The sequence below is a fragment of the Malus domestica genome, chromosome 16, assembly GCF_042453785.1.
Source record: "Malus domestica chromosome 16, GDT2T_hap1".
Classification (NCBI taxonomy): domain Eukaryota; kingdom Viridiplantae; phylum Streptophyta; class Magnoliopsida; order Rosales; family Rosaceae; genus Malus; species Malus domestica.
Genome location: NC_091676.1, coordinates 3,419,389 through 3,426,664, shown reverse-complemented (window position 1 = coordinate 3,426,664; position 7,276 = coordinate 3,419,389).

Sequence of the window (7,276 nt, the reverse complement as noted above, 5' to 3'; positions counted from 1 at the left end):
TTATAATATGTTTGGGAACATATATAAGTGAATAAATAAGAAGGAAAATTTTGGGCCCTTGTGGGTGTAAAACAAAAAATGTTTATGTTTACCCAAGTGTTTTTGTACAAGTTCAAGGGCATCTTGGGTTTTGTGAACAAAATTTGTTTATTTGGAGCAAGGTTTTGTGTTGAAGCTTTGTAGGTGAAGCTTTGGTGTTGAAGCTTTGTGGGTGAAGCTTTGTGGGTGAAGCTTTTTAGGTGAAGCTTTTCGGGTGAAGCTTTTTGGGTGAAGCTTTTTAGGTGAAGCTTTTCGGGTGAAGCTTTTTGGGTGAAGCTTTTTTAGGTGAAGCTTTGATGGTGAAGCTTTTTGGGTGAAGCTTTTTAGGTGAAGCTTTTTGGGTGAAGCTTTTTAGGTGAAGCTTTGATGGTGAAGCTTTTTGGGTGAAGCTTTTTAGGTGAAGCTTTGTGGGTGAAGCTTTGGAGGTGAAGCTTTTCGGGTGAAGCTTTTTGGATGAAGTTGTTTTTTTTTTTTTTTTTTTTTTTTTGGCGCTTGACACGGTCTTCATTTGCTTGTTTTGTAGTGACTGTGGAAGACAGATTGCTTTCTGATTGAGAAGGGTTCCGGCATCGCTTGCTATGAATGTAAAAGAGTGAGGGCTGAGTTGGCTAAATTACCTCTTTATTGAATTCATTGCCAAATGGCCTTCATTACATAGGATGCCGAACGGCTATAGCTCAACACTTGTACATCGTGAGTCTATTTGTAGTAGTACTTCAAGTGATCAGCGTTCCATGGATGGCCAAGGGTCTTGCCATCGGAGCTTCTAAGTGTGTAAGAGCCAGGGCGACTGATGCCAATGACTTCATACGGTCCATCCCAGTTTGGACTAAGTGTGCCTTCACTCGGGACTCTGTCGCAGAGTAATCTTTTCTTTAAGACCCAGTCTCCTATTTTGAAAGAACGAGGCTTGACCCTAGAGTCATAATAGTTGGAGATGCGCTGCTTGTAGGCGACATTCCTCAAGTGAGCTTGGTTTCTGTGTTCCTCGACTAAATCCAAGTTGAGGGTGAGTTGTTTGTCATTTTCACTTTGAATGTAGTTCTGGACTCGGAATGTTGCTTGCTCGAGCTCAACAGGGACAACCGCCTCTGTGCCAAAGGCAAGTGAGAATGGAGTTTCTCCTGTTGAAGTCCGATATGAAGTGCGATATGACCAAAGAACTTGGGGTACAAATTCTGGCCAACAGCCTTTAGCTTTGTCCAAGCTGGTTTTCAAAGTGCGCTTGATTATTTTGTTGATGGCCTCAACTTGTCCATTAGACTGGGGATGAGCTGGAGAGGCAAAGCATAAGTTGATGTTAAACTTAGAGCAGAACAACCTGAACTTCTTGTTGTCAAACTGTCGCCCATTGTCAGTGACTATCGCATTGGGAATGCCGAATCTACAAAGGATGTTCTTCCACACGAAGTCTTCTATCTTTGCCTCAGTAATGGTTGCCAAGGGTTCTACTTCGGCCCACTTTGTGAAGTAGTCCACTGCAACGACTGCGTAACAGACTTTGCCCTTCCCTGCCGGCATTGGGCCGATCAAATCAAGTCCCCACTGGGCGAAGGGCCAAGGGCTGATCATAGGAGTAAGAGGCTCTGGAGGGGAATGAGGAATAGCCGCATATCGTTGACATTTGTCACATGAGCGGGATACTTTGATGGCATCCTGGTGGAGTGTTGGCCAGTAATATCCTTGGCGAAAAGTCTTGTGTGCTAGGGACCGAGATCCAGCATGATCTCCACAGACTCCCTCATGTATTTCCCGAAGGACGATTTCCGCCTCGGCAGGCGTAAGACACCTTAAGTATGGCAGGCTAAAACCTCGCTTATAGAGTTGATCATTGATGATCAGGTAGCGGGTAGACTTGTATCGAATTTGCTTAGCCTGGACTTTATCATTTGGGAGGGTGCCATGAGCAAGGAAATTATAGATCGGGGTGATCCAACTATCCCCCCGTTGTAAGTTACATACTTCTGCGGCCATGGTGCTTGGTGTTGCCAACAGTTCGACATGAATTTTTCTTCCAATCTTGTCTTCCACAGCTGAGGCGAGGCGAGCCAGGGCGTCTGCATGACTGTTTGCCGCTCGAGGAACTTGGGTGATCTGGTAGTGGAAGTGCTTGAGCAAAAGTTGTGTTTGCGCAAGATATGCTGCCATGGAGCTGTCCTTAGCATCAAAGTTGTTGGTAACCTGGTTGACCACTAATTGGGAGTCACTGAAAATATCAATTTGTTTAACCCCGAGGTGTTTGGCCAAACGTAATCCTGCTAGAAGGGCTTCATACTCGGCCTCATTGTTTGATGCCTTGAATTTGAAACGAAGAGCATACTCCATTGCTACTTTGTCGGGCGTAGTCAAGACTAGTCCCGCTCCACAACCCTGTTGGTTGGATGAGCCATCAACATACAGACTCCATGCTGAGGTCGTTGATTCTACTTTCTGAGCTTCCGATGGTAATGAAGCTACTGCTTCAGGTGTAGAAGCAATGTCAACAGGATATGTGAAGTCGGCGATGAAATCTGCTACTGCTTGGCCCTTCTCAGCTGGCTTTGGTTGGTAGGAGATGTCAAACTCACCCAACGCTATTGCCCATTTGATCATTCGCCCTGAAGTGTCAGGACTTTGGAGTATCTGTCGAAGAGGATAATTGGTAAGCACGATGATGGAGTGCGCTTGGAAGTAAGGGCGAAGTTTTCGAGCAGACATGACCAATGCCAGAGCCAATTTCTCAATGTTAGAGTACCGTGTCTCCGCATCTTGTAAGGCTTTGCTAGCGTAGTAGACAGGTCGCTCAATATTCCCATCCTTTCGAATGAGAACGGAACTTACGGCTGAAGCTGATACCGATAGGTAGATAATGAGAATGTCTCCTACCTCGGGCTTGGAAAGTAGAGGGGCTTTACTCATGTACTCCTTGAGGTTTTTGAATGCCTCGGCACATTCATCAGTCCATGTAATGTACTTCCTACTTCCCTTAAGTGCTTTAAAAAAGGGAGCACATTTGTCTGTGGCCTTAGAAATGAACCTGGTTAAGGCTGCCACCTTGCCAGTAAGGCTCTGGATGTCCTTTGAAGTTACCGGTTCCTTCATGTCGAGGATTGCTTTGATCTTCTCGGGATTAGCTTCAATGCCTCGTTGGCTAATCATGAAACCTAAGAATTTGCCAGAGCCTACGCCGAAGGCACATTTGTTGGGGTTTAACCTCATTCGATACCTCTTCAAAATAGTGAAAGTTTCATATAGGTTGGTGATGTGTTGGTCAGCATGTTTGCTCTTGACTAACATGTCATCAACGTAAACTTCCATGCTCTTCCCAATCTGCTCGGCGAACATTGAGTTGACTAGTCTCTGATAAGTCGCTCCTGCATTCTTTAGGCCGAAAGGCATGACTTTGTAGCAGTATAGTCCTCTGTCGGTAGTGAAGGCTGTGTGTTCTTGATCCGAAGGGTTCATGAGGATTTGGTTGTATCCTGAGTAAGCATCCATGAAGCTCAGGAGTTCACACCCGGCCGTAGAGTCTATAAGTCTGTCAATAAGAGGAAGAGGGAAGCTATCTTTCGGACACCCTTTGTTTAGGTCGGTGTAGTCAACACACATTCTCCACAAGACCTTTTGAAGCAAAAGACTTTCTTTGGTCGGATTTTTCTTAACAAGGACCACATTTGCTACCCATGTCGGGTAATTGACTTCGCGGACAAAGCCTATGCCTTTGAGTTTTTCAACTTCTGCTTTCATTGCCTCGTATCGTTCAGCGTCATAAGATCTTCGCTTCTGTCTCACCGGCTTGATCTTGGGGTCAATACTCAAACGATGACAGATGACATCGGGAGAGATGCCTGACATGTCCTCGTATGACCAGGCGAAGACTTCAGTGTTCTCTTTCAAAAAAGATATCAATGCTAACCGAAGGGGTGGTGACAATGTGGTGCCAATCTTCACCATGCGATCTGGATAATCTCTTGAGATAGGTACCTTCTCCAACTCTTCAGCAGGTTGGGCTTGCTGGGTGAAAGAGTCATCTCGAGGATCATCGGGTTGATTGTTGCTATCAGGAAGATCCAAGTTCGCTTCATCTAGGCTGGTCTTTGTGACTTGGTCATGTACAGACAGGGTTTCCTTGGGTCCGGGCAAGTGTTGTTGCTTAACTGAAGTGTTGTAACATGATCGTGCACTAAGCTGATCTCCTCTGATGTAGCCGTTGCCATGGGGGGTTGGAAATTTCATCAACAGCATATGCGTGGATACCATAGCCTTGAGATCATTGATGCCTGTGCGCCCAAAGATGACATTGTATGCCGTTGGGCAGTCAACCACTAGGAAGTTAGTGGTAATGGTAGCCGTGTAAGGGCCTGTACCAATAGTAAAGGGTAAATGTATGCTCCCTAAGGGTTGCACGATATCACCGGAGAAGCTTATCAGAGGAGAAATCGAGCGATCGAGCAAGTGTTCAGCTACACTGAGTGCCCTGAAAGCTTCGGCAAACATGATATTGACCGAAGCCCCTGTGTCTACGAGGATTCGTCGAACATCAAAGTTGGCTATGTGAGCCTCCACGATCAATGGGTCGTTATGAGGGTAGATGATGCCTCTTTCTTCCTCAGGGTAGAAACATATCGGATCCCAGTTAGGCTTTTGATACTTCCCTCCCCTGATGTCTTCCACGTGAAACACTTGGTGACCAGGCCTCAGACTTCGTTCACTGTTTTTCATGGCCCTATTGGAAGATTCAGATATGGGTGTGCCGCCGCTTATGGAATATATGACATTCACCTGGCGTTGGTTACGGTTATCCCTTTGAGGGTGAAGAAGGAATTGATCAATTTTTCCTTCTCGTGCCAAAGCTTCAATACGATCACGGAGGATGATACATTTCTCGCTATCATGGCCGTTATGCTCATGGTAGCAACAAAACGTGCCCGCGTTATTCGGGGGCGTGTAATCTGGGTGCCTCGGCTTTGGCTTTGGTATCAGGTGAGCTATGCTGGGGTAAATGGCCGCGCATGTGGCATTCAAGGGCGTGTATGTCTCATACCTTGGGGTAGGGGGTATCTTGACGCGGGTTTGACCCACTGCATTGACTGCCTGGGGGCGAGCGTTATTGTGGCGATACCCTTGGTTATCGGGATAGTGTCCCTTACTCTTTTTACTGAAATGAGAGTGGTGAGGATGGAAATCCTTCCTCTTGCCTTGAAATTGATATGTCTGTTGATTCGGCGAAGCATTATGCAAGGCATGGGGAGGTGCCACTGCTGTTTGGAAAGTCGAGGTCTTCTCATTTAGGTGAGTCTGGCTTCCACCTCCCACTTGTTGATAAAGGATGGTTGTAGGGGGTTTCTCCTGATATGTCTTTGCCTCGGCGGAGGCATGGTTATAAGCCTGCGCCATCACCTCAGAGTAAGTCTTCCAAGTATTGGCATTGATCATGTATTTAAAGAAACAATCACGTAGGCCTGCCGTGAAGGCTTTGAGGGCAGTCTTGTCGTCTGCCTCGGCACACCGGGAGTATTCATGGCTGAAGCGACCAGCATACATACGTAATGACTCGTCTGGCTTCTGGCGGATAGTGTACAGGTCATCTGCAGAGTGCAAGCGATCGGTTTGGAAAATGTGTTGGGAAACAAATAGTTTCCTCAATTCCTCAAATGAGTCTACCGTCTCAGGTGTAAGACGACAATACCAATTTAGAGCTCCGCCAGAGAGGGTGGAGGGGAAGAGAAGACATCGCTCTTCGTCGGTGTGCATCCGGTATGCCATGGTGGACTCAAAGAGGTTAAGGTGCTCAATCGGGTCCTCTTTTCCAGTATAAAGTTGCAAGCCAAGCTTTTGCTTTGTCTTTGCTTGAAGGGGGGTGTTGAGGATCCTCCTTGTAAGAGGGCCAGGCCTGGGTTGGTTCCAGTCAGGTATTTCAGCCTGACGTTCAGCCTTCAACTTGTTTACTTCCTCAATAAGTTGTAGGACAAGGGGGTCTTGAGCGGAGTTATGTGCCACTGGAGCTTTCTTTCGTAAATCTCCATCTCCTCTTGGAATTAGGAAGGTTTGATCAAGGGCATGTGATTTTTCCCTGGACTCGCTGTACTGGCTTCCAGGGTATGTCTGTCGGAACACCTCTGAGTCCCCTGTACCCTCATGTCTCTCTAGGACTTGTTGCACCTTCCCCAAGTTGGTGGCCGGCTCGGGCCGTGGCAGGGGACCGAGTCTCTCAGAAATCCTTGGGTCATTGATCTTTGAGCTTATATGGATGGAATTCTCTCGACGTTGCTTCAGGAAATCCCGACAATCGCGAAACACGGCTTTCGATCCTTCTGCCCCTTCAGCAAAGAGGTGTCTCCCTCCGCTTCTCATGGTTCGGGTCGAAGCAACTGGGTTAAGAGAAGCCTCATGTTGATTATCAAATCGAGGGGTAATTTGTTCCCTATCAGGGATATCTATGTCGAATGCATGTGACCCTCCATGTTGGAGGGCACCCAGTTGATGGTTGACTTCCACGGGGGCAACAAGCTCGCGTGTCTGAGCTTGCCTAGCTTCGTGAAGTGTCTCGAAGAGCTTCTCATATTGCTCCTGGATGACCTCATTCCTCATTGCTATCTTGTTGTTCTGAGCTTCCAACTCATCGACTTTAGCTTGAAGAAGAACTCGTTTTCCTTCCTTCTTTCGTTGTTTCGCACTATGTGCAAGGGGGGTGTCATTCTGTGTGCTGTGGCTTCCTTCGCTTCCCATGCTGGAGAGGGATGCCTGATCAAAAGAAAGTGTACGAATGATAGAAACCAGCTTGACACAGCTGAAGAGAGTAGGAATAAGTGTCGTTTCCCACAGACGGCGCCAAATGTTGATGCACAAAATCAGCGAAGACTTTGGTACAACAGAAAGTGTCAGGTTTTGTGACCTTCGCTTGGTTGCTTGGTTGCTTCAGTCACTAGTGAGGATAAGTACGTAAATGAATAGAGACAGAGAAGCAAACACAGGATGTACGTGGTTCACCCAGATTGGCTACGTCCACGGAGTAGAGGAGTTCTTATTAGTAGTGAAGGGCTTACACAAGTAGAAAGGATCAAGCTCTCAATTTAGTGAGTTCTTGTGAATGATTTAACACAAAATGGCATTAGGCAATATTGTGGGGGAATGACCCCTATTTATAGAAAAACTTGTAGCTTTGTCACATTGACATGTGTCATGTTGTGATTGGTTCTTGATGTCGACACGTGCTGCGCTCTGATTGGCTTCTAATCTTGACACGTGTCGAGTAGTG